The 27408-nt window shown below is 44.2% G+C and overlaps 1 protein-coding gene across 11 annotated transcripts in view; it reads left to right on the top strand.

Moving 5' to 3' along the window:
- Positions 1 to 27408, top strand: part of PIK3R5 (phosphoinositide-3-kinase regulatory subunit 5) — a 74698-nt gene that overhangs the window by 11677 nt on the left and 35613 nt on the right. For 2 of the 11 annotated variants that reach the window (XM_060395424.1, XM_060395421.1), the window contains exon 2: positions 187 to 24931. The exons of the other annotated variants lie outside the window; for them this stretch is intronic. The gene's annotated coding sequence lies outside the window, so the exon portion shown is untranslated. The remainder of the gene's footprint in view (positions 1 to 186; positions 24932 to 27408) is intronic. 11 annotated transcript variants of the gene reach the window in all.

The raw sequence follows: 27408 nt of genomic DNA, 5'->3' as shown, positions 1-27408 counted from the left end.
TTGTTCATAAATGCAGCCCAGCTAGTCTAAACCTGGAACCCTTTAGAGGGAAAAGAAATTCCCTTAGTCACGCCCAAGCAGGGTAAACAAGGAGAAGGTTCTCTTTTTCTTCACTGCTTTGGAGAGGAAAGGCTTTCTGGGACTTCTCTGGTGATCCAATGGTTAAGAATCTGCCTGTCAATGCAGGGGACACAGGTTGGATCCCTGGTCCAGGAAGATTCCACATGCCCTGGAGCAACTAAGCCTGTGCGCCACAACTACTGAGCCTGTGCGCCTAGAGCCTCTGCTCTGCAAGAAGAGAAGTCACTGCAATGAAGAGTAGCCCCTGTTCTCCGCAACTAGAGAAAGGCCCTGCCCAGAAACGAAGACCCAGCACAGCCAAAAAATAAATTTTTTTAAAATAAAAGAAGGCTTTCTGGGGGAAGGAGAGAGTAGTGGAAAGAACTGCCCAGGAGAGAGGAGCTTCCAGTTGTGCTTCCGAGTTCATTCAACATGGCAAGTACGCCCCTCTCCTCACCCACCAAAGAAATAGGCCGAGGGGGCTGAAGCTGCCCCCTCCCCCCACCTGCCTGGAACCACCGCCATGGCACCCACAAGAACAGGGGCTTGTGTCCAGGGCCCCCGTCTCTGGGTTCCGACATAAGCGCCCGGAAAGGTCTGGGAACGTTCCTCGTGCTCTCTCGGGCCTGTGGACGGGGGAGACCCCGTGTCCTCTCTCTAGTGAGCAGGCGGTCCAAAGATGGTGTTCACCCCGTCACGTGACTTCTGATGCCCTGAGGCTGTTTCCTCTGGTGACTGCTTTCTCCGAACCTGGTAGAGAGAAGATGCAAAGCAGAAGCTGCACCCCAGCAGGGCAGAGGTGCTAGGGACGCCCGCGCCGTCAACACCTCGGCCTGCGCATCACGGTGCGATAACACTGGTCTGTGTAGCGAGGTTTACGGTAAAGCGCGAAGAAGCAAAACCAGCGCGCACAGCCCTCTAAGAATCTGATACTCAAACCTCCTACTTGAAAGTGGCAGAGGTCGGCCTGAGGTGGGTGGCTGAGAACGGAGGTGAGAGGACGTGTTGAGCGAGGATGAGCTTTGTGTGGCATCAAGAAAAAAAAACCATATTTCTGAACGAGTGAGGCTGCGGAGCTCAGGTCCAAGGCATGGGAGGTAAAGTGTGGGGGTCGAGAGAGGAGGTCGTTCTAGGAGGCACCCGAGTGAGCTAGAAAAACAAGATGGCGCGGCCCTGCGGGAACTGACAGAAAGAAGCCCTCAATACTGGGCCGAGTACCGGGTGCAATGGAGACAGAAGGAGATGCCACCAATTTCCCACTCCCTTTAGGGGCTGTCGTGGTCCTGGGTCCTCCCTGAGAGGGATGTAGCGGCTGAGAATGCCCCTTCTTGCACCAAGCCTCAACTCTACTGGTTTCTCTTCAAGGCTCCTGTGGAGGGAATGTGGAAGAATTGGGTTGGCACCATGGTTGAGTCCAGGCCGCAGTCCTCTCAGAGAGTCCGGTTTTCCTCCTCCCCCAATGAGATTACTTCTCATTGACTGCTTGCTCCTAAGACGTATTCAGTAGTTGGAGGTGGGAACGTTATTTTTATTGTTGATTAAAGGCTTAGCTTTTTAGAGCAAGTTTAAGGTTACAACAAAACTGAGAGGAAGGTACAGATCTGTTACCCCCTGACCCGCAGGTCATCAACATCACTCGCCAGACAGGCACATATTTTTTTACACCAAGGACGAATGTACATTTAAAAAAATTTTTATTGGGTTGGCCAAAAGATTCATTTGGGTTTTTTCATAACAATTATGGGATATTGGAACATTATGGAATATACTCAAGGCATTATGGAATATACTCAATATTCTATATTGGAGTATAGTTTTTTTTTCTTTTTTTTTTCCCCATCCTGTCATTTTGGATTATAGTTGATTAACAATGATGTGTTAGTTACAGGTATATAGCAAGGTGATTTAGTAATACCCATACAAGTATCCATTCTTTTTCAAATTGTTTTCCCATTCAGGTTATTACAGAATATAGAGTCAATCTCCCCATGCTATACAGTAGATCTTGGTTGGCTATCTGTTTTAAATATAGTAGTGTGTACATATCAATCTCAAGCTCCTATCCCCACTCCCAGCCTTTCCCCCATCCCAGCCATAATAGATATGCCTACATTGACACATCATAATCACCCAAAGTCCATAGTTTACCTTTGGTTTCACTCTTGATATTTTTACAGCCTATGAATTTTATGAATGTAATGACATATATCTATTATTAGAATATTATACAGAGTATTACATGCGTGCCTGTGCGCTCAGTCATGTGTGAATGTGACCCCAAGGACTGTAGCCCACCAGGCACCTCTGTCCATGGCATTTCCCAGGCAAGAATACTGGAACCGGTTGCCATTTTCTTTTCCAGAGGATCTTCCCAACCCTGGGGATCGAACCCATATCTCTTGCATCTCCTGCATGCTAGCAGGTAGGTTCTTTACCAGCTGAGCAACCAGGGACACCCCATACAGAGTATTGTCAATGCCCTAAAATTTCTCTATGCTTTGTCTAGCCTTCTCCCTTCCCACTCCCTGGAAATCACTGATCTTTGTATTATCTCCATGGTTTTGTTTGGAGGACATAATTTATCACTGAACTGTTTGATCTTGTCTAGGGAGGAAGAGTTTTGTAACACCTATACTTTATTTTCAGGATACCTTCTTATCACCAGTAAGAGATTATCTCGAATCATTTACCAAAACAGTACCCTCTCAACTTGAGTTGCTTCAGTACTAGCTAGTTAAGCCAATTTGCTCTGAAGAATGTCTGACCTTTAAATAACTCAATTACTGCTGCTCCCCCTGGAGTGGGATACACAGAGGTGGGCACACTATATGGGAAATAGGTGCTGTTTCTCAGGAGGATGACTTCAGCTTTTATGATGTAACCCTTTATAAGGGAATTTTGGGTACATCGTGTGGTCTCTGTTTAAGGTCAGACCTTACAACATGGCCTACAAATTTGGGGAAAATCCCACCAGCTGTATCTGAATGACACAGTAATGGACAAACAAATACAGTTGTGCTGCTTAGATAACTTGGTGGTGACTGAACTATTAGTTAGTATATTGGTTTCTTTGTTATTTCAGAGAGATGTAAAATGATAGTGGCTTAAACATGATAGAGCTTTATTTCTCCTTCATGTAAAAGTCTGAGCATAAGTGGTCCAGTCTTTACACAACAACTTCATAAATCACCTACATTCCTTTTATCTTGTTGCTTTGTCTTCCTCAACATGTAGCTTTCATCTCATGGTGCATGATGGCTGCTCTAGCAATTGCCATTGCGTTTGCATTCCAGCTAGCAAAAGGAAGAAAGAGGAAGAAGAAGGAGGCACACCTATCCCTTTTAAAAGCATGATTTGGAAATTGTACTTATTAACATCTACTTATATTCTGTTGGCCAGAATGTAGTCAAATGGCCACAGTTAGCTACAAGAGAACCTGGGAAATATAATCTAAATTTTCTGAAAATGACAGTACTATAGAAGAAGGGAGAATGGATATGGAAAGACAGTTATGAGTCTTATGCACATTTGAACTTTACTAGTTTGAGATCTTTCTGAATCTTCAGTGTTATATAAAAGTTCTTTATCCCTTCCATTGTACAAAAGCCTACCTTCTAAGCCTTATTGAAAACCATTCATAAGAAAATGGCATACTGTTCTAAAAGATGGAATCTACACAAATATCTGTCTACAGATGGAGTAAACAAAATGAGATCTGTACATACAATGGAATAGTACTTAGCCTCAAAAAGGAATGAAATTCTGATGTATGTTATAATATGGATGAACCTTGAGGACTTTATGCTAAGTGAAAGAAACCCATCAGAAAAAGACAATATTGTCTGGTTCAACCTCTGTGAAGTTTGTAGTGTAGTCAAACTCATGGAGACAGAAAGTAGAATGGTGATTATCAGGGGCTGAGAAAGAGTGGAATGGGGAACTAGTGTTCAGTGGGAAAGCATTTCAGTTTGGGAAGATGAAGAAGTTCTGGAGGTGATGGTGCTGATGGTCTCACAGTAATGTGAATGTACTAAGTACCATTCAGCTGTATAGTTTAAATGGTTAAAATGGTAACTTTTATGTTGTTTATATTTAACACAGTTTTTACCATGACATGCCGTGAGGGGTCCCCAACTCCGAGATCTAATGCCTGATGATCTGAGGTGGAGCTGATGTAATCATAATAGAAATAAGCACACAATAAATGTAACGCACTTGAATCATCCTGAAACCATCCCCCCTCCCCACACTCCTGGTCCATGGAAAAATTGTCCCTGGAGCCAAAAAGGCTGGGGACCACTGCTATAAAGGGCCAAAAGCAGAGTTCCCTGGCATTTTAGAAGAGGTGACCCCCACAGATGAAGACTCTTGGCTCTCATAGGTGAGGTTCTTAAGCTAGAGGTGAGTCCATTTATTTTGTGTTTATTGTGCTCACTTTTTTTTTTACACCGTCATGAGCCTGTAGCAGGACTTGCTAAAATTCAGAAAAGCTATTTTTGTGCATTTTCTTGAGTCACCCCCTTAGTGAATCCATTCTTGCTCCTGGTAGTCCCTGGATCCTTCCCTGAATGTTGTTCACAAACTGCCTCTTAATAACATATAGAGAATGATGTCATGGGGGCTGGCAGACTCCGAGACTGTAGTTTCCAAGATTTCTACTTTTGTCAAGTTCTCCAAAACTGGGAGAGCCTTTTCTTGCGTCTCTCCTGTCTTTCTCTGTCTATCTCATCCTGTCCTTCTCTCGTACATCTTTCATTTTCTCTGATCCTTCAAAGAGTATCAGTAGCAGTTCCCTTTCACAACCTCAAGTTTCTTTATGACTCTGAGAGGTATTTATACTCATCTGCCATCCTCAACTCATTTTAAGCAGTGGCTTTTGACTTTGGAGCCCTTTGTGTCCGCAGACCCGTCTCCTCTCAGACGCCCCTTTATCCCCTTGCTGGTATGATTATCTAAATTCCAAGGTCAGTGAGATATTCACCCATTGAAAATTTGGCCATAGTTCCACGTGGCACTGGACTAAACCCTTAAGCACTTGGCCTGACATTTAAGGCCATTCGCAGTCTGCCACCCAGCCTGGGCATCTTTATCTCCCCATACCTGTGTTATCCTTTACTCTCCAGTAGTTCTGAATGCCTGGGCATTCCCTGAAGGAACCAAGCTGTCTATACTTCTTGATTCTGTCCATTTCTCCACCCTGTGCCTGAATCCCAAGACAGCTTCTTCCTGTAGACTTATCTCGGAAGTTACCTTCTTTTAAAAATTTTTTTTTTAATTTTGATTTTTTGGCCATGCTATGCGGCATGCAGGGTCTTAGCTCCCCAACCGGGGATTGAACCTGAGCCCCCCTGCAGTGGAAACTTGGAGTCTTAACCACTGGGAGTTACCTTCTTGGAGAAGCTTTGCTAATTAACCTTGTCTGTCCTCCACCGTACCTGTGTCTTATAAACCTACATGGAGATGCCCTACCCTCCAAGGGTCTACTTGGAGGTTATTTTGAATGGTGCCTCTCTGAACTTTCTGGTGCGTATCTTCTGAGCATGTACCCGGGAAGAGGGGTGGAATTGCCATATTATGTGGCAGGTGCAGGTCGTGCCGTGGTGGGTAGTGCTTTCCATTTGGAAAGTGGCTAGACCAGTTCACACCCCACCTGCAGTCGTGAGGCGTCAGGTGCTTCACGTCCTGAAGCGTGTGCCCATCTTGTTTGTTTCAGCCATTCAGGTGGGTCTGGTGGTATCACATCATGGTCTAAATTTGCATTTCTCTGGTGTCTGATGAAATTGAGCACCTTGGCATGTTTACTAACTACTTGGATATCCTCTTTGGGGAAAGGGTCTATTCAAGTCTTTTGCCCATTTTTCTGTCAAATTATCCTGTCTTTTTTAATATTTTTTTTTTCTTGATGATGGTCCTACCGCGTTGCCTGGTGACCTTTGGACCTCATCTTCTCCTCTGATTGTGAACTCCTTGAGATTTCTGGAACCCCTCCCCCCTCTCAGTGCCTAGTAAGACCCTCAAATAATAGACCCTTAATACATGCTTGCAGTTGACTGAACAAGCATCTTTGATCCATCCTTTCTGGTAGGATAACTATTCTCCTTGAGAAAAAGGATGGAGGAACTAACCATGGAGCAGTTCTGTTTTCTCTCCAGCATCTAACTATGCCCCAATCTGTCCTGAATGGCCAGGCTAATCTCTTTGGATTTAGGTTCAGAACATAAGTCTCTAGGCCCTTCTTGATGTCGTCTGTCTTCTTCTCCAGCCTCCCTTTTGTGACATGCTCACTCTCGATCTTCAGTGTTCCATCTTACTTGGGGACCTCACTTCCCTGTTTTATGCACCCTCCAAGAGGTCATGCTGGCCCCTGACATCCCCCTCTTCGCTTTCATGAGACTCTGTGACTTGCCTCCAATTTAATTTTCAGAATTTTCTTTCCCTGCTAAGCCATTCTCTTGGGTTCCTGGCCTCTTAGGAGCCTGCTTCCTTAAAGTCTAAGGAAGGGTCTGACTGTCTGGCATTTTCTGCTAGGATTAGTCCACACTTTGAGATGATGTGGTCATTTCCCCTGTGTTTCCCCCTCGCTTCTATTTTATAAACCTCCCGTTATTCTTGGTCAGAATTAAAGACACAAGACACACTAGTATTTTTCCTCATTGCTTCCTTGCCCTTCCAAGAGATGAGATGATCAGAGGAGCAAGGCTTTCTCAGATGGCCTGGTTTTAACCCAAGGAAGCTTCCGACTTCTGTCCAGGTGATGCCCTTGGCCATCCTCGGCCTTGTGGTGACCCAGTTCTGTGATTCATACAAGGAAAGCAACATCCTTGTCTCAGTCAGGCCAGATGTGCGTGATCCCACATGCTTCTCTCTTGTATTAACCTTTCTTCAAACCTCTTGGTCATTCACTTACTCATTTGTTATTCATTCATGGACTCAGCAAATACGTGCCGAGCACTCCTCCTAGTCCTTATGGAGTGACATTCTAATGGGGCTGGAGGAGAGAAATAGACAGTAAGCCCGTTATGGTTTATTATTTATATACTAAGTAACATGAATAGTGTGTCAGGTGGTGATAAGAGAGGTGAAAAAATGAAGCACCAGGTGCCAGAGGTGGGGTTTACCAGAAGTCCAAATTAAGACCGTACCATAAAGACCAGGAGGAGTGAGAATTAGCCAAGCAGACATCTGGGAGCAGAGCACTCCAGACAGAGGGAATAGCAGGTGTCAAGATCCTCAGGCTGGTGTGTGCCTGGCAAGTTGCCCTGGTCATTCTGGTTCACGGAATGTGGCCACCTCCATGCTGGCGTCAGCAAGGTCTGTATCTGAAAGAGCAATGTATCAGTGGTGTTTGTGTATACCATAGCATCCAGCAAAGCATTGGGTTGACAAAAAAGTTTGTTTGGGTTTTCTGTAAGATGTGATGGAAAAACTCAAATGAACTTTTTGATCAGCCCAATATCCTGTGGTCATCTGCACTCCATAAGAGGAGTTTATATTGAGTAAGTGAATTTAGGTTGAACACCACTATGGGCCCTTGCACCTCTGAATTGTTGTGATTGAGCTGCCTGGCAGATGGCACCCGTGTCTGAGTAGCGTTCTTTCTAGTTGTTCCAGCTGTGCTCTTCTGACTGCATAGTCCAATGCCTTCTTGTCATGTGGCCTGGTCTCTGCCTGGGTGTGGGGTCTATGCCAGATACATATGTTCCAGATACTATTGCTTGTAACGTGCAAACATGCTCAGTCACTAAGCCATGTCCAAGTCTTTTGTGACCCCATGCCCACATGCCCACCAGGCTCCTCTGTCCATGGGATTTCCCAGGCAAGAATACTAGAGTGGGTTGCCATTTCCTCCTCCAGGAAATCTTTCCAACCCAGGGATAGAACCCAAGTCTCCTGCATTGCAGGCGGATTCTTTACTGCTGAGCCACTGGGGAGGCCCTATTGCTTGTAACAAACTACCCCAAAATGTGGTGGTAGAAGATGTTAACCATTAAAAAATAATAATTATTTATGTCTGCCCTGGGTCTTTGTTGCTGCACATGGGCTTTCTCTAGTTGCCATGTGTGGGCTTCTCATTGCAGTGGCTTTTCTTGTGGAGCACAGGCTCTAGAGTGAATGGCTTCATTAATTGTGGTATACAGGCGTAGCCTGTGGCATGTGGGTCTTACCAGACCAACAATCGAACTGGTGTCCCCTGCATTGCAAGGCGGATTCTTAGCCACTGGACCACCAGGGAAGCCTGAGGCTAACCATTTTAATATGCTTATGGATGCTATGGACCAGGAGTTTGGGCTGGGCATATTGGGGATGGCTTGTCTGTGTTCAGTGATGTCTGAGGCTTCCGCTGGTAAGACCTGAACAGCTGGGGACTGGAATTGCAAGTCAGAAGTGCCTGTAAGTGGCCTCCCCAGGTGGCTTGGGCTTCCTCACAAAATGGTGACCTCCAAATGGGTAAGTCAGATTTCTTACTCCATGGCTCGGAGCTCCAGGTGCAAGTCTTGTAGGAAATGAGGCAGTAGCTGCATCAGCTTCATTGCTTCCCTTCACCTCCACTGTCATCTATGAGTTGAAGCAGCCACCAGCCCGTCCAGGTTTTGGTTTTTTATTTTTTAATATGTATTTATTTGGCTGTGCTGGATCTTCGTTTCGGCACACCACAGTTTCAGGATCTTTAGTTGCAGCTTGTGAACTCTTAGTTGCGGCATGTGGGATCTAGTTCCCTGTCCAGGGAGCAAACCCAAGCACCTGCATTGGGAGCACAGAGTATTAGCCACCGGACCACCAAGGAAGAGGGCTTCCCAGATGGCGCTAGTGGTAAAGAACCCACCTGCCAATGCAGGAGACATAAAAGACGTGGTTCAGTCCCTGGGTCGGGAAGATCCCTTGTAGGAGGGCATGGCAACTGACTCCAGTATTCTTGCCTGGAGAATCCAATGGACAGAGGAACCTGGCAGGCTGTGGTCCATAGGGTCACAAAGAGTCAGACACTGAAGTGACTCAGCACGCACGCACACAGCAGGGAAGTCCCCCACCCAGGTTTTAGGGGAGGGAATTAGATTCCATCTCTTGTTTGAAGAAGTGTCAGGGCTGCGTTGTAGAAGAAGCCATGGGATGGGAGGTGCCATGGCCGTCTTTGGGAAATAAGCCTTATGATTTGTCTTCTATTTCCCTCGGGAGGAATTCTCATTTTATGTTGTCACCAGGCTGTGGTGGACTTTCAGATGTCTACTTTGTGCCCTGTACAAAGCATTAGCTCCCAGGGTAAGAAGGTTGCTAGGACCAGCAGCACCCCCTCCTCCCAATGCTTGGCCACTGGATGAAGGTGGTTCCCCAAGATGCAGGGCTGGTGGGCAGTCAGGCACGGAGCAGGTGCTCTGTAAGTATATACACGCCCCTGGGGCATAGCAGATGGCATTGTGTAACATCATTGTTTTGCTCAGTGTGATAATGGTCTCAGGTCAGAGAATGTCCTTGTCCTTAAGGGAGGCATGGTAAAATATTAGCTTGAACCATATACATGTTTCAGTGCTCTTCGCCGAAATCATCCCACCCTTGCCTTCTCCCACAGAGTCCAAAAGTTTGTTCTTTATATCTGTGTCTCTTTTGCTGTCTCACCTATAGGGTCATCATTACCATCTTTGTAAATTCCATATATATATGTGTTAATATACCATATTGGTGTTATTCTTTTTGACTTACTTCACTCTGTATAATAGGCTCCAGTTTCATCCACCTCATTAGAACTGATTCAAATGTGTTCTTATAGCTCAGTAATATTCTATTGTGTATATGGACCACAACTTTCTTATCCATTCGTCTGCCAATGGACAATAGATTGAGCCATATGATCATGTTGATATCTGTTCCTATTTAATATGGCTCAATCTAATGTTGAGGAGTGACTTGTCATGATGTTACAACCTGCACCTTGCTTTTTTTTTTTTTCCTAAGATTTATTTATTTTTGATTGTGCTGAGTCTTGGTTGCTGCATGTCGGTGTTCTCTAATTGCAGAGACCTGGGGCTACTCATTGTGGTACATGGGCTTCTCATTGCAGCGGCTTCTCTTTTTGCAGATCACAGGCTTTAGGGCGTGTGGGCTTCAGTAGTTGTGGCACATGGGCTTAGTTGCTCCACGGCCCAGGGATGGAACCAGTGTCCCTTGCATTGGCAAGTGAATTCTTAACACCACTGGACCACCAGGGAAGCCCTGAAACTTACTTTCAGATAGTTTATATGTGTGAATGTTGTCGACCTGAGGATCAGGTCTACCCACTGGGGTAGCAGCCAAGTAGGAATAAAGCCTGAGGGCAGATGCAGGCTGGCTCACTTCTGTTTCCCTCCCTCCATCCACAGCTCCTACCCAGCCCTGCCTGTAGGGGAGTGAGGGAGAGGAGGTTTGCTGGGGGTGCTCAGTGGGGCCTCTGCAGGGTGGGGGAGAAATGGTGGCCTGGGGTTCTTGGATTGTCTGCTCCCTAGAGCCCCCACATGCTCCTGACCGGACTCAGGAATTCAGATGAGCATGGCACAGCCCATCCACGTGCATCCTCTGAAAGGGTCCTCTCAGCCCCTCGGACCTTCTGCTTCCCTGTCTCCCAGGCAGCATCCCGCCTCTGAGCATCCTCTAGCTGCAGATCTCTGGGGCGGCTCTGCCACATCCTGTGCCCGGGACCGCTCTCGAAGCACAGGCCAGATGTGCAAATTCTGCGGCTGTGCCCAGGGCCGAGTGTAGCACAGCTCGCTTTTCTTGGAAGTCACTGGTGATTTGTTAGAAAAACAGGAAATATTGGGGCTGCCGGTGTACATTTTGACTTTTTTGTTTTTGTTTTCGAGCCGCCTTCATCCGTCCCAGTCTCAGGACATTTTAAGGGTATTTCTGCTCCACCCAGCCTTTCAAGCCTCCCCCTTGACCTTCCTCCCCGCTGCCCCAGTCCAGTGCATCCTCTTTCTCCCTCCCTCTTGCCTTCTGCCACCTCCCCCCACCCCCAATCACTGTTGCAGGGAGGAGGCAGGTCTAGGGAACCACGGACACAGGTGCCACATCTTGGTGATGTTGTAACTTCAGGCACGTGCTTCTGGGCAGTCTGGTTTCCCTGCACCTGCCCTTCTGCTCCTACCCTGTCCCCCAGCTTTATCATGGTGGTTATACAGAAAGCAGAGTAGGCTCTGCCCACGGGGACCTGCTGGAGCAGCTGTCCTGCTGACACTGGGGGGCGATGTGGCTGGGACAGGAAGTCCTTCATCCCCCATGGGTCAGACTGGGGCTGGAGGGGTCCTCAGAAGTCACTTTATCTATGGAGACACAGAAGCTGAGAGGGACCTTTCCAGGGCCCCCAGGTTGGATGCCTTGATTAAACAGGAAGAACGGGGAGGGGATGAGGAGGCCTGGATCCGGCTCTTCCCCAGGTCATCCCTTCCCTGACTGTGTCTCAGAAATGCAGGGGCAGGGACTGTGGTCATTTTGTACATTGTGCTTGCATGCTAAGTGGCTTCAGTTGTGTCTGACTCTTTTTGACCTCGTGGACTATAGCTGGCCAGGGTCCTCTGTCCATGGGATTCTCCAGGCAAGAATACTAGAGTAGGTTGCCATGATCTTCTCCAGCGGATCTTCCCGACCCAGGGATTGAACTGGTGTCTCTTATGTCTCCTGCATTGGCAGGCGGGTTCTTTACCACTAGTGCCACCTGGGAAGCCCAGTTTGTACATTGAGAGATGGTTAAAGCACCAGAAAGTGCTGCTGCTTCCCAGTGTCCCTTGTTGAGTTTTTTTCCGGGCCTTATCTTGGCAGAGGTGGGCTCTGAGCATGCCTGGTTCTTGGTTTAGAGGTGTACTTGAGCCTTCTTGCTATCCGTTCCTCACCCCATAAGGTGCCATGTTGGAGAGGCCTGTCTCCTATTTTATGGTTGAAGAAACTGAGGTCCAGAAAGGTTATGTAACTTGACCACTGTCCTCCCTTCTGCAGGCAGCCCCTCGAGGCAAAACCTCTCTGCCCTGGGAGGGCCCTTCCACACCATTGCTGGACTTTGCCCTGGGTTCTCACCTTTGCACCACGCCTGCAGTGGGGCCTCCCCTTCTCTGGGGGCTGCCCTTCTGAAGTCATATGAGAAGTGTGATATGAGAGATGAGAAACTCCCCAAACCTCTCAGGGGTGTTGTTTGAAAAGGCATTAAACTGTCTAGAGAGAGATAAGAATGGTAAAACAGAGACTAAGATGGGAACCAGTCTGGGAAACTGAAAGACTATTTAGGGAGCTTCCCAGAAGAGAAGCAGTTTTGAGGAATTCTGGAGCTCAGGAAGGACAGTGGACAGGAACGTGACCCTTCTTCACACAGGGACTTCTCAACATCCAGGGGCTACAGCTGACTCCGTGGGGGAAGGAGGGGGTCCTTCCCTTTCCTTCCCTCCTCTCTTGCCCACATTCCCATTCACCCTGGTCCCATAGCTGCTGGGGAGCAGAGACTCTTATCCAGGGGTCTGTGAAATGGGATGAGAAAGATTAGACATCCTTATTGTCACCTGCCTCTAACTGAAGTTGAGTGTTTCCTGCCGTGATGAATGTAGGCAGCAAACTAGAGTCATATTAGTAGCTCCCGTGACTTGGTCACCAGTAGAAACTCAGATGTTTTCGTATCGCTTTGCAGTTCTTATAGGTACCAAAAACATCGTTTATGCCTTTTACTACTTCAAAGTGATACTAATGATTTGACCCACTGCTGGATCTTGTTATTTAACGTGCAATGAGGAGAACAAATATAACCCTGTCTGATTACTAAAAGGCTGATTACTGAAAACAATTGATAATTATATTTCCATGCAGTTCATTTTCTTTGCAGTCCCGTGTATTTTATTTCGTGTGTTTAAAACATTATTGTGAAGGGGGATGTCTATAGCCCTCTGCAAATTGCCGAATGGCTCTAGGATGTAACAGTTAAGGAGTTCCACTATCAGAGCATTTAGGTAAAAAATTCTAGGTGCTGGGGCTTCCCTGGGCATCCAGTGGTTAAGACCTCAGCTTTCAATGCAGGAGCTGTGCATTTGATCCCTGGGCAGGGAGCTAAGATCCTTTATGCCTGGTGGACTGAAGAAAAACAAAACCCACAAAAAAGTAAAACAGAAGCAATATTGTAATAAATTCAATAAAAGACTTTAAAAATAGTCCGCATCAAAAAAATCATAAAAAAAAAAAATTCTAGGTGTTACCTGACAGCTAAGGAGGGCTTTGGTGTTCTGCAGATGTGATTTGGCATCCTTGCTGTAGACCCTGAGAAAGTCACTTTATCTCTGAGTCATAGTTTCCTTATTGTAAATGGAGGTAGAAAAAATACCTTGAAGGACTGTTTTACGTGCAAATGCCAGGCAGGCAGTGGGAAGCTTGATGGGTAGTAGCTGGGGACAGTGACAGTGGCTGATTCAAGCCCACAAGACTCAAGCAGGATTCTCTTTTATTACAGAGGAAATTCCAAGCTAAGTTCACTTCTTATTATCTCTCATACAGAAGGGAAAACTGTACACCTGGCTAACGCCTCTCATCTTTTTCTTTTGCTCTGGACTGGGAGCAGGTAGTCCCCAGGTATCCAATATGAATCTTGGTCCCTAAATTGAAGTATTTAAGAAATAAGCATGGTACATCCCTGCAATGAAATATTTTTCAGTCATGAAAAGAAATAAGTACTCTTACATGCTATAGCATAGATGCACCTAGAAAACATGCTGAGTAAGTGAAAAAAGTCAGATGCCAAAGAGCACATATTGGGGACTTCCCTGGTGTCCAGTGGTTAAGATTCTGTGTTTCCAATGTAGGGGGCACAGGTTCTATCCTTGGTTGGGGAACTGGAATCCCAGATGCTACATGGCACGGTCAAAAACAAAAAGGACCACATACTGTATGATTACATTTCTATGAAATGTCTAGAATTCCAAAATAAGGAAGTTCATAGAAACAGAGAGTGTATGAGTGGTTGTCAGATGATGGGTGGGGGGAGCAGAGAATGGGGAGTGATTGCTAATAGATAGGCGGCTTCTTTTTGCGATGTTGAAAATTTTCTAGATTTAGATCGTGTTGATGGGTATACCACATGGTGAATATACTGAAAACCGCTGAAGTGTGCCCTTTAAAATGATGAATTTAATGTTATGTAAATTATGTACTGTGACTCAGTGGAATTTATTCCTGGTATATAGGCTGGTTCACCATGTGAAAATCAGTTCATGTAATCCATTACATCAGTAGGCTAAAGAAGAAAAATCATTTGATTATCAATAGATACAGAATCAGAGAAGGCAATGGCACCCCACTCCAGTACTCTTGGCTGGAAAACCCCATGGATGGAGGAGACTGGTAGGCTGCAGTCCATGGGGTCGCTAAGAGTCGGACGCGACTGAGCGACTTCACTTTCACTTTTCACTTGCATGCGTTGGAAAAGGAAATGGCAACCCACTCCAGTACTCTTGCCTGGAGAATCCCAGGGACAGGGGAGCCTGGTGGGCTGCTGTCTATGGGGTCGCACAGAGTCGGACACGACTGAAGCGACTTAGCAGCAGCAGCAGATACAGAAAAAGTACTCAACAAAATCTAACATCCATTCACGATCAGTTCTCTTAGCAAGCTAGGAATAGAGGGGAATCATCCTCAACTAGGTAAAGAATATTTACAAAAAGTCTACATCTAACATCATACTTAAATGTGAAATGTTAGTTCTCTCCCTAATATTAAGAATGAGATAAGGCTCTCGCTTCTTATTCTTTCTATTCACATTGTACCAAAAGTCATAGCTAATGCAGTAAGACAAAAACGGAAATAAAAGCTACGAAGAATGGGAAGAAAGTAATAAAACTGTCTTTGTTTACATGTGACATGATTGTCTATGCAGAAAATCCCAAAGAATTAACAAACTCTTGGAACTAATAAGCTACTGTGGGAAAGTTACAGGATACAAGATTTATCTAAAGAAATCTATTGTTTTCCTATGTGCCAGCAATGAGCTATTAGAATTTGAAACTAAAAACAGAACGCTGTTTACATTTAGCACCAAAAAATTGGCACAAGATCTACATGAGGAAAACTGCAAAAGTCTGATGAATGAACTTAAAGGGAGATCTAAATAAATGGAAAGATAATCCGTGTTCATGGATAGGCAGATTCAATATGCCAGTTCTTCCCAACTTAATCTATAGATTTAATGCCATCCCCATCAAAATTCAAAAAGTTTACTGATTCTAAAGTTTATATGGAAAAAGAAATAAAGTTTATATGGAGAGGTAGTGTAAAACAAACAAACAAATCAGCGTATACAGTGAAAGAACAGGCAGACAGATCAATGAAACAGAAGAGAGAGCCTAAAATATAACAACTGATTTCTGACAAAGGAACAAAGGCAATTCAATGGAGAAAGGATAGTTTTAAAACAAATGGTGCTGGAACAATTGGACATCCACATATGAAAAAAGAAAAATAATCTGTATATGTACCTTGTTGTTGTATAGTCGCTCAGTCATGTCTGATTCCTGCAACCCCATGGACTGCAGCTCACCAGGCTCCTCTGTCCGTGGGATTTTCCAGACAAGAATACTGGAGTGGGTTGCTAGTTCCTTCTCCAGGGGATCTTCCTGACCCGGGGATTGAACTGCTATCTCCTGGTTTGGCAGGCCAATTCTTTACCACTGAGCCACTGGGGAAGCCCATATACATACTTAAACCTTTCTTAAAAATTAACTCAAAATGGATCATAAACCTAAAAGCAAAATGCAAAACTATAAAACTCCTAGATGATAACAAGAGAAAACCTAGATTACCTTGGTAATGAGTTTTTAGATATAATACCAAAAGCATGATACATAAAAGAACAATTTGATGAGCTAGACTTCTTGAAAATTAAAAACTGCTGTGTGAAAGACACTGTTAAGAGAATGAAGAGACTAGCCACAGACCTGGAGAAAGTGTTTGCAAAACATTTATCTGATAAACGACTTACATCTAAAATATACAAAGAATTCTTAAAACTCAATAATAAGAAAATAAACAGCCCAATTGAAAAGTAGGCAAAAGATCTCAACTGCTCACAAGAAGATAAACAGATGCCAAATAAGCATATAAAAAAATGCTCAACATGGTATATCACTGGGGCTTCCAAGGTGACTCAGACAGTAAAGAAACTGCCTGCAATGCAGGACACCTGGGTTCCATCCCTTGGAGAAGGGAATGACTACCCACGCCAGTATTCTTGCCTAGAGAATCCCATGGACAGAGGAGCCTGGTGGGCTATAGTCCATGGGATCGCAAAGAATCGGAGATAAGTGAGCGACTAACACTTTGACTTTTTCTTTTCGTATATCACTAGGGGATTGGAAGTTAAAACAATAAGGAGATACAAGTACATACCTGTTAGAATGACTTTTAAAAAAAACTGATACTACTAAATGCTGGTAAGGTGTGGAACAGTAGGATCTCTGAATCATTTCTGGTAGGAATGCAGAATGGCACAGCTACTTTGAAAGACAGTTTGGCAGTTTCTTAGAAAGCAAACTAAGTCTTGCCATCATGCTTCTAGATATTTACTCAAATGAGTTGAAAACTTACGTCCACACACACACTTGCACGTAAATGTTTATAACAGCTTTATTCTGATTGCCAAAAATTGACAAGGTGTCCTTTGGTGGGTGAACAAAAGTGGTGGGTAGACAAACCAGGGAATATTCATAGAATGGAATATCCTTTTAGTAATAGAAAGAAATGAAAGAAAATGAAAAGAAATAGAAATGAGCCATGAAGACATGGAGAAAACTCAGATGCATGTTGCTATGTAAAAGAAGCCAGTCTGAAAAGTCTACATAATATAAAAGGCCAACTGCATGACATTCTGGAAAAGGCAAAACTCTAGAGACAGTAAAAAGATCAGTGGTTGCTAGCCGGTGGAGGTGGGGAAGGATGAGAGCTGGGGATTTCTAGGGCAATGAAACTATTCTGTGTGATACTGTAATGGTGGATACACGACCTTTTGTGTTTGGCAAAATCGTAGAATGTACTACACCAAGAGTGAACCCTAATGTGTGGACTTTAGTTATTATATTACTGTTGGATTAATACAGGTTCATCAGTTGTAACAAATATACTGCACTAATGGGAAATATTAATAATAGGGGAAACCCTGGGGAGAGGTGTTCAATTTTCCTTGTAAACCTCAAACTTCTCTAAGAAAGTTTAAATTTATAGAAAGAAAAAAAAACACATTAAAAATTTTTATTGGAATATAGTTGCTTTACAATGTTGAGTTACTTTCTGCTGTACAAATCAGCTATAGGTGTACATAGCAGTTCAGTTCACCCGGTCGTGTCCAACTCTTTGCGACCTCATGGACTGCGGCACACCAGTCTTCCCTGTCCATCACCAACTCCTGGAGCTTGCTCAGACTCATGTCCATCAAGTCAATGATGCCATCCAACCAGCTCATCCTCTGTCGTCCCCTTCTCCTGCCTTCAGTCTTTCCCAGCATCGGGGTCTTTTCCAGTGAATCAGTTCTTCGCATCAGGTGGCCAAAGTATTGGAGCTTCAGCCTCAGCATCAGTCCTTCTAATGAATATTCAGGACTGATTTCCTTTAGGATGGACTGGTTGGATCTCCAGGTGTACATATATCCCCTCTGTTTTTTTTTTTTTTGCCATTTCTTGATCTTCAACTGAAACCCAGCTCTGAGCCCCATTCCTCCTGCCAGGAACTGTCCAGTAGCTCGGAGTTTTTATGCTTTCCTGCTGCAAACCTTCCCCAAGGGGGTTACCTTATTAGCATGGGACAGAGCCCAGGGAGGGAACCATGTCCAGAAAGAAAGATATCAATAGCAGTGTAATATCAAACACAACCCTGTGTTAGTAACCTGTGGCCTTAGGAACAGCTCCTGGAAAGCCTGGGTTCTGACCCCAATCTCTCCCTTTAGCCTGTTAGAGGAAATACTGGAGGAAGCAGGTTTCCTAGGCAACCTGCCCGGCATCGTGGGTGGCCAGTATGACTCAATCCACACCACCCTCCCAGGACTGACTCACTGAGAAGTTACAAGAGGTGTGATTTCCCCTCCAGGCCTGAGGAATATCCCGGGTGTCTCGGGCATCTCGTAGGGTGACAGCCTCAGGGTTACATATTTGGGGTGGGGCGTTGGGTGTCTTGCACTCTTACCCAACTGTCCCTGGAGACTCCGCCTTGGTCTTCCACCAGGAGCTGGGGTTAGAACCTTGTGCATGAAGGACGGGCCACTGTCGGAGGAAGCGCAGACCTTGGGGAAGCAGAGGCGGAAGGGATGGGCACCCAAACCAGCCTGAAGTCTAGAGGCAAAGTGAGCTTGTAAAAGGGAGTCAGAAGAATGTGTATTAAGAGCCACATTGTAATGGAAAAGAGTCTGAACAAGAATAGACGCATCTGTATGTTTAACTGAGTCACTTTGCTGTGCACCTGCAGCTAACGTAACATTGTAAATCGACTAGACTTCAGTTAAAAAAAGAAAGGAATCTCAGGTTTGGGGGAAGGTACAGTAAAAAAAAAAAAAGCCACATCAAAAGCAGGAAAGATGGTGGAAATGTTTTGAGTGAAGGGAGCAGAGGCAGGAAGAAGTCTGTAAGGGAGAAGGAAGGTGGGGGTGTGAGACTGGTGAAGGGCCCAGACCCCTCAGGGGCTTGTAAGCAGGGTTGGGGGTTGAACTTTGTCCTAAGGCAACGGAAAACTGTTCGAAAGCTTAAGCGGCAGGGAGGGAATGATAGTCAGATACGCTTTGTCTGAGAAGACAATTCTGCATAGAACGTCTCTGCTCTGATTCTGTGAGTTTAAGAAGAAAATGCGTGGGGTAAGGGTGTGTTACATAGGCATGTAAATGTATCAACCAGACTGGAAGGATAATAGGCGACCCTGAGCAGAGAAAGTGTATCTTTGAAAAGGAAAAGTGGGGTGCAGGTGTTGTAGCCACGCGTTCTGGGAAACAAACTCACTCAGAAGGACAATGCAGATAGTGGAGTGCAGTTTATTACACCAGCGGGCCCAAGGCAGAGTCTCCTCTTAGCCAAGGACCCCGACCAGTTTGTGTGAAAACCTTATATACTCTAAGTGTATAAGGTTCCCTGAAACTAGGCCAAACAAAGGAAAAGATACAATCAAAGTTAACCCATGATCATATGCCTTAAGCCTAGGTAGTTAACAAGGGACAATTATCAACAGGCCTGTCTGTGGTCATACCCCAATAAGCATAATGGAATTCATGATTCTATTCGATCACGCAGATAATTAGGGTATTCTTTTAGCTACGGAGACCCCTCTTGCAGGAAGAGCTACGGGCTCTTCCTTCCAGGGGCCTGGTTTTCCAGTTGGTATGTCGTTTCCATAGATACTGGACATATAGCTCAAAGTCCACAGTCCGGCCCAAGATGGAGTCCTGCTTTCAAAATAGGGCCTGTGCTGTTTCCTCCTTCACAGGTAGCTGGTCAGGCTAAGAAAGCTTTCAAGATTTATTCTAGACACTTATATAGTGAGTCTTAAAATATTTTTAGTGAGGTACTTTTTAAAAAATGTTATTTATTTATTTATTTGGTTGTGCTGGCACACGGGAGCTTTGATCTCTGTTTCGGCATGCAAGATCTTTAGTTGCAGCATGCGGACTCTTCTTTGCAGCATGTGGGATCTAGTTCCCTGATCAGGGCTGGAACCCAGGGCCCCTGCATTGGGAGCTTGGAGTCTTAAGCCACTGGACTGTGCAGGAAGGCAGACCCCTTCCAGGGCCCGAAACTGGGCTCTTGTCTAACACTTGGAAATGAATTGTCTGAGGAGACACATGTGCTGACAAAGCAAGAGATTTTATTGGGAAAGGGCACCCGGGTGGAGAGCAGTAGGGTAAGGGAACCCAGGAGAACTGCTCTGCTGTATGGCTCGCAGTCTCGGGTTTTATGGTGATGGGATTAGTTTCTGGGTGGTCTTTGGCCAATCATTCTAATTCAGTGTCTTTCCTGGTGGTGCACGCATCGCTCAGCCAAGATGGATGCTAGTGAGAGGGATTCTGGGAAGTGGACGGACACGCAGTGTCTCCTTTAGACCTTTCCCGTACTCTTCCAGTTGGTGGTGGCTTATTAGTTCCATATTCCTTATCAGGATCTCCTGTCATAAAACAACTCATACAAATGGTTACTATGGTGCCTGGCCAGGGTGGGCGGTTTCAATCAGTGTGCTTCCCCTAACAGGACCACCAGAGAAGTCCCTGGGGTTTGGTTTACCATATAGTGAAATGTACAAGTTTTATTGTACAGTTTGATGGGTTACAGAAGATACATACACCCATGTAACCTGTACTCCTATCAAGATACAGAATATTTCCATCATCCCAGAAAGTTTTCTCATGCCTATTCCTGGTCCTCTCTCCTTATTAAGCCTTCTAGGGACAACTACTATTTTGATTTATTTCATTACAGATTAGTTTTGCCTGTTCTAAAACTTAAATGGAACCATAGAATATCTGTTTTGTGTGTGTCCAGATTATTTGCACAACGCATTTTTGTTATTCATCCATGTTACACACTTTCTTAATTTGCTCTTTTTAATTCCTTCCATCACCAAGTAGTAATGGATTATAGAAATATATCAAATAATTGGCTTATACATTCTCTTATTGGTGGATCTGGTTGTTTTCAGTTTGAGGCTACTATGATTTATCTATTTTTTTAGATAAGGAGTTTTTATTTAATTAATTAGTACTCATTCATTCATTCATTTGGCTGTGTTGAGTCTTAGTTGCATCACGTGGAATCTCTTGTTGCGAAGCACAGATTCTCTTCCTTGTGGTGCCCAGGTTCAGTAGTTGTGGTGCACAGGCTTAGTTGCTCCATGGCTTGTGAGCTTTTCCTGGACCGGGGATTGAACCCATGTCTCCTGCATTGGCAGGCAGATTCTTTACCACTGAGCCACCAGGGAAGCCCAGAAATCCACTGTCTTTTGAATTGTTTTTCTTCTCAGAGATGTTGTTTCTTTCCTGCTGCTTTTAAGATTTTTCTTTTCTCTTTAGTTTTTTGAAGTTTGATTGTGTTGGGTCTTGGTGCGTGTTTCTTGGCTCTATTTTGTTTGGGATTCACACAGTTTTTTGAATCTGTTGTTTTATGTATTTTGCCAAATTTGCCAAGTTTTCAGCCATTATTTCTTGGCGTACTTTTTTAGCTCTGTCCTCTACCACTGGGACTCAGGTGATAAGAATGTTAGAGCTGTTTGTATAGCCACATTTCCTTAAGGCTCTGTCCATTTTTCATTTTATTTTCTCTCTATCGTTCAGATCGGATAATGTTATTGCTCTGTATTCATCGGTTCTTTCCTTTGTCCCCTCTATTCTGATGTTGAACTCATCCACTAAGCTTCTTCTATTTCAGTTATTATATATTTTCAGTTCCATTTGGTACTTAATTTTCCTCTTATATTTCTTTGCTGAGACTTTTCTAGTTTTCATGTGTTTATAATCATTCATGGAAGCATTTTAAATGATGATTGCTTTAGAATCTTTTTCAGATATTTTTAATGTCTGCCATTTGGGGGTTGGCATCTACTGATTGCCTTTTCTTATTCATTTTAGGATCTTGCTTATTCTTGATGTGACTAGTTACTTTCTATCACAATCTGGACATTTGGGGTATTTTGTTATAAGAGTTATAAGGTGCTGGATCTTATTTAAACATCTGCTTTGTTGACTTTCTCTCCAACATGTTCCTGAAAGGGAAAGTGAGGCAGGGCCGGGGGGGGGGGGGGTGGGGTGAAGGAACCACCTTTTACTGCCAGGTGAAGGTATAAATCCAGGTTTCATACTTAGCTTCCATTGACATTGAGGAGGTGCGTCCATATTACCGCTGGCTGCGGCTGCTGCTGCTGCTAAGTCACTTCAGTCATGTCTAACTCTATGCGACCACATAGATGGCAGCCCACCATGCTCCTCTGTCCACAAGATTCTCTAGGCAAGAATACTGGAGTGGGTTGCCATTTCCTTCTCCACTGGGTTGAGTGGGAATTCTGGCTTCACAAATAGGCCTCCACTGATACCTGCCTTGCTGGGAGGGGCAAGGGTGCATCATAGCTCCACTGATACCAAATGGGCTTCCCAGGTGGCATTAGTGGTAAAGAACTTACCCACCAATGCAGGAGACCTAAGAGACATGGGTTCAGTCCCTGGATTGGGAAGATCCCCTGGAGAAGGGCATGGCAAAGCCACTCCAGTATTCTTCCCTGGAGAGTCAGAGGAGCCTGGCAGGCTACAGTCCATGGGGTCGCAGAATCAGACACAATTGAAGTGACTGAGCACATTGATACCTGGGGTGGAGGAAATGACCTCATTCCCGCTGGGTAGTAGTGAACAGACAGCTAGAATAGACAGCTAGAATACAGTGAATAGGCAATAGAGTAGACAGCTCTTACTGTCTGATGGGGCTGGAAATCCAGGCTTCCCAGTGGCCTCCACTGAGAAATGAAGGTGGAGGGGGCTTATTACTACCAGTGTGGATACAAGACCTGGCTCCCTACTTGGCTTTCTCAGGCACCACCTGTGGTTGGGGAGGGGTTGGGGTACCTCATGACAGTCTGGCCAAAACTAACAAGTCATACTCTGGTAGCTCAGTTGGTAAAGAATCCGCCTGCTAATGCAGGAGACCTGGGTTCGATCCCTGGGTTGGGAAGATCCCCTGGAAAAGGAAATGGCAACCCACTCCAGTCTTCTTGCCTGAAAAGTCCTTTGTACAGAGAAGCCTGGCGGGCTCAGTCCATGAGGTCGCGAGTTGGACACAACTTAGCAACAAAACCACCACCACCGTTCATGAATGGGAGAGAGAGAGAGAAAGAAGGAGAGAGATTTTTCATATCTAATTGGGCACAAGTTGAAAGAGCATAAAAAGGAGGCTGAAGAAGATGGGCATGCTGGTGACTGAGAGCAGTCACCCACTGGTGATTAATGGAGAGAAGATTGGTGGTAAGTGGTCTTCATTCTGAGAGGGAAGAAAAGATGTTCAAGGGATGAGATAATGAATTAGACAATCTGTCTCAAATTTGTTGCAATGGCAGAGCATCTGGAGGTCTCAGTGTTCCATAAAATCTTCTCTGCCCAAAACTATGAAATATTCGTGTCTATTTTACAAACTGGAAGTGGTTTTGCAGAAAGTGAGCAGCTATAATGAATGCAGTTTGTCACAACCACAATCTTTTTCCACATCCAAAAAAAAATCAGAAATCTGCCAGTATATGTGTAATTGGCCTTTCTGGAGTTTCTACGTTTGCATTCATTTGCTGTTTTATTACTCCATGAGCATTTGCTGGCAAACAAGACAGGCTCTGAATTTGAAAGGCAGCAGGATTAAACAGGGGCTTCCCACATGGCGCTAGTGGTAAAGAACCCACCTGCATTAGCAGGAGATGTAATGAGATGTGGGTTTGATCCTTGGGTTGGGAAGAGGGCATGGCAGGAGGGCATGGCAACCCACTTCAGTGTTTTTGTGTGGAGAATCCCATGGACAGAGAAGCCTGGTGGGCTACAGTCAATAGGGTCACAAAGAGTCGGACATAAACTGAAGCAACTTAGCATGCACGCAGGATTAAACAGTCTCCAAGGCCAGGTGCCCATGGTTTAGCCCAGGAATCCATAGAATTTGGTTGCTGCCTGGTCTATGCCTTGGTACATTCTTATAGTCTGTCTTTGCTTCCCCATTTTGGCAGTAATTTCTGTTTACCCATCTCCAGTTTCTTTATGTATACAGAGAAGCTAAATTGCCTAGATCATGCCAAGAAAAGACAAGCCTCACTTACCAGGGACAGAAAGCTCTGTGCCTCAGTCTCCTCATCTGTAAAATGGGAAAATGGGGGAAAGAGCATATCTACCTCATACGGATTCAGTGAATTAATTTATTGAAAGCACCTAGACAGTGCCTGGCACATAGTACGTCCTCAGTTAGCATTAGCTGCTGTTATAAATATTACATACAAAGGCAATATAATGCATCTTACTGTCTTTCAGTATTTTTCCAGATGATTACTTGGGTAGGAGGGAGTCAGATAGACCTGGGTTCAAATTCTGCCTAAACTGCTTGCAGTTGTATGATCTTGGGAAGGTCATTTAGCTACCAGGGACTACATTTGCCTCCTCCTTGTATGTTCAGAGTTTTATGAGGTTATTCAGAGTAAATGAGCTCAAGGCTTCAAGCCCTAAGCACAGGAGTCAGTGCTGTAACCTGTTAGCATCTTTCTTCTTCTCTCCTCCATTCATCCCATCTCTTCTTGGTCTGAACCACAACTTGGTCTTCTTGGGAATCCTTGTGCCCTTTCCTTGGTAAAGAAGAGTGTGAGCGAAGGTGGGAAGTAGGCAAAGACTTATCTCGCCCTCTTGGCCCCTTTTGGCACACTTCCCCTACATCCGCCCCCTGCCCCCCCATACCACCACCACCTACCTTTTCACACATCCTTGCTCTCCCGGCCCTAGAGCCATTCTGCTGCCCACTGTCCACCATCACTGCCGTCACAGACCCATCTGTTGGCTAAATGTCCCTCCAGGAATCTTATGTTCTTGAAAAACAAGTGAGGACAGAGGAAGTGAGCCACCACCCTAACCCAGGGAGAATGAATCACTGACGATGAGGATTTAGGCAGTTTTTGTGCAAGATGCCTTCCAGGGAAGCCTCAGATGATAACACTGAGGTGAAACCATGTACCCAGCCCTTTGGGTGTCTAGAACACAGTAGAGATAACTTCCTGCGAACACGGTGTAGGCGATGGCGTGGGCTTTGGAGTACGGCCAAGGTGGGCTGTGCTTACAGCTCAGGCTATAAGAATGATGACCATGGGAATTTGTCCAAGTAAATGGCTCACCCTCCCTGAACTGCAGGAATTGTACATAACTGTGAGTATGCTGGGGGGTGACTGTGATTATTAAACTAGACTGTCATGGGGAAGTACCAAGCCTGGGACCTGACATGGAACAGCCACTCGGTGGTAGGCAGTCTGTCCTCTTTCCTTCTCTCCTGTTCTCTAGGCTGAAACTGATAGACAATTGACGTTCCTATCTAATATCACAAAGATGTCAGTTAATTTATCTAATATCACAAAAATATCGATTAATTCTTCTTTTATTTCTCACTCTTTTTAAAATTGCAGTAAAATACTTATGCCATTAACTCTACCACTGTAACTATTTTTAAGTGTATGGTTTCATAGTGTTTTTTCACATTGCTATGCAACTGACCTTCAGAACTCTTTTCATCTTGTAAAACTAAAACTCTATACCCATTAAATAACCCCCGCCCCTTTCCCTGAACACCTGGAAACCACCATTGAACTTTCTGTCTCTACAAATTTGACTACTCTAGAGACTCATAGAAGTGGAACCATACAGTGTTTGTTTTTTTGTGACTGGCTTGTTTCACTTGGCGTGATGTCCTCAAGACTCATCCGTGATGGAGCATGTGACAAAGCTTCCTTCCTTTTTAAGGCTGAATACTATCCCATTGTATGTGCAGACCATGTCTGATATCCATTCCTCTGTCCATGGACACACGGATGGCTTCTACGTTTCCTATTGTGAATACTGCTTCAGTGGACAGGGGTGTACAATAATATGTTCTGGTCTCTGTTTTCAGTTCTTTGGGGTATATGCCAAGAAGTGGAATTGCTAGATCATGTGGTAATTCTATTTTTGATTTTGTGAGGACTCAGCATGCCGTTTTCTATAGTGGCTGCCCCATTTTAACTTTCCCACCAGCAGTGCACAAGGTTCCAATTGCTCCACATCCTCACTCACACTTATTTTTGTTTTTCATAATGACCATGCTAATGGGTGTGCAGTGGTACCTCACTGTGGTTTTGATGTGGATTTCCCTAATGATTAGGGATGTTGAGCATCTTTTCATGTGCTTATTGGCCAATTGTGTATCTTTGGAGAAATGTTTATTCAAGACCTTTGACCATTTTTAATTGGGTTTTTTGTTGTGTTGAGTTGCAGGACTTTGTATATTTTGGATATCACCTCCTTGTTAGACATATGATTTGCAAATATCCTCTCCCTCTCTGTAGGCTGCCTTTTTACTCTGTTGATTTTTTTCCTTTGATGCAAGAGTTTTAAATTTTAATGTAGTCAAGTTTATCTATTTTTCCCTTTCCTGTGCTTTGGTGTCTTTTCCAAGAACTTATTGACAAAGCTAATGTGATGAAGTGTTCCTCCTGTTTTCTTCTGAGTTTTGTAGTTTAAACCCTGTACGTTTCATTCTCTGATTCATTTTGAATTAATTCTTTATGATACTGAATTTTCCTATCTACCGAAAGAGTATGCATTTCTGTTTATTTGCCTTCCTTTGTGTTCCTCAAAAGTTTTACTTCACTGAATACCTGCAGATTTTAAAAGCTTATTTCCTCTTATTTTATTCTTTTCGTTGCTGTGTATGTGGGTCTCTTTCCAACACCATTTTTGTTTTTTGTGTGTCTGAATGATATTAACTTCTACTTTAATTAGTATCCAGCCACCTTATCTGATTCTCTTATTTGTGGTAGCCATTTTTCATTTCATTATTTTGGCTTTCTAGAAACAATTTGAGGGTGAAAAAGTATAAATTATGCCAGTTCTATAATTGGCAAAGCTGTAATTCATAGTAAGCCTCCATGAATGACACATGACGCATACAGCCTCAGAAAGTTCTTTACCCACTTCCTGGAGTTACTCGAAATACCCTGGCTGAGCAACAGATGAATTAAAATAAAGAGCTCGTAAATAGGGATGGCATGGTACAAAACAAAACAGCAAGCAGTGAAGTAAACAGAACTTAAAGCCACTGTTCAGGGAAAAAAACTGTAATTATCGTAGTTATTATGTTTACTATAAATTTAAAAAATAATTATTTCAGGAATTGTGATGTGTGAAAATTTTTAACACAAATCTGCATCCCTATTTTAAGAGAAAACAATATTACAACATTCAGATTAAGAGAGGAGCTAAAATCACAATATTCAAAAATAATTTTTTAAAGTATATAGGAATTCTAGATCCTTGCTAAGAAATTTTAAAATCTGACTAAGATGAATGAAACCATCAGAAAATCTAAATTTGTAAAATTGACCCATGAAGTAGTTGAATATCTACACAGCCCCAAAACTCTGGAATAAATTTGAAAAAGAATTCTAAAATTAACCTTGAGGAGAGGAGCAGAGGTCACTCACTGCCTCACAGTAGTGTCTGATTCTCACTCAATCCGGAGGGTTGCCTGACTGTCCTGAGGTTCTGGACTCAAATTCTAGTTATAGATTCACCACTTTCTTTAAAACATTTATTGATGAATAGTTGATTTACAATGTATTAATTTCTGCTGAACAGCAAAATGATTCAGTTAT

The sequence above is a fragment of the Ovis aries genome, chromosome 11 (assembly GCF_016772045.2).
Source record: "Ovis aries strain OAR_USU_Benz2616 breed Rambouillet chromosome 11, ARS-UI_Ramb_v3.0, whole genome shotgun sequence".
NCBI lineage: Eukaryota > Metazoa > Chordata > Mammalia > Artiodactyla > Bovidae > Ovis > Ovis aries.
Note: the sequence above shows the minus strand (reverse complement) of the source record. Positions and strands in the feature narration are given on the sequence as shown.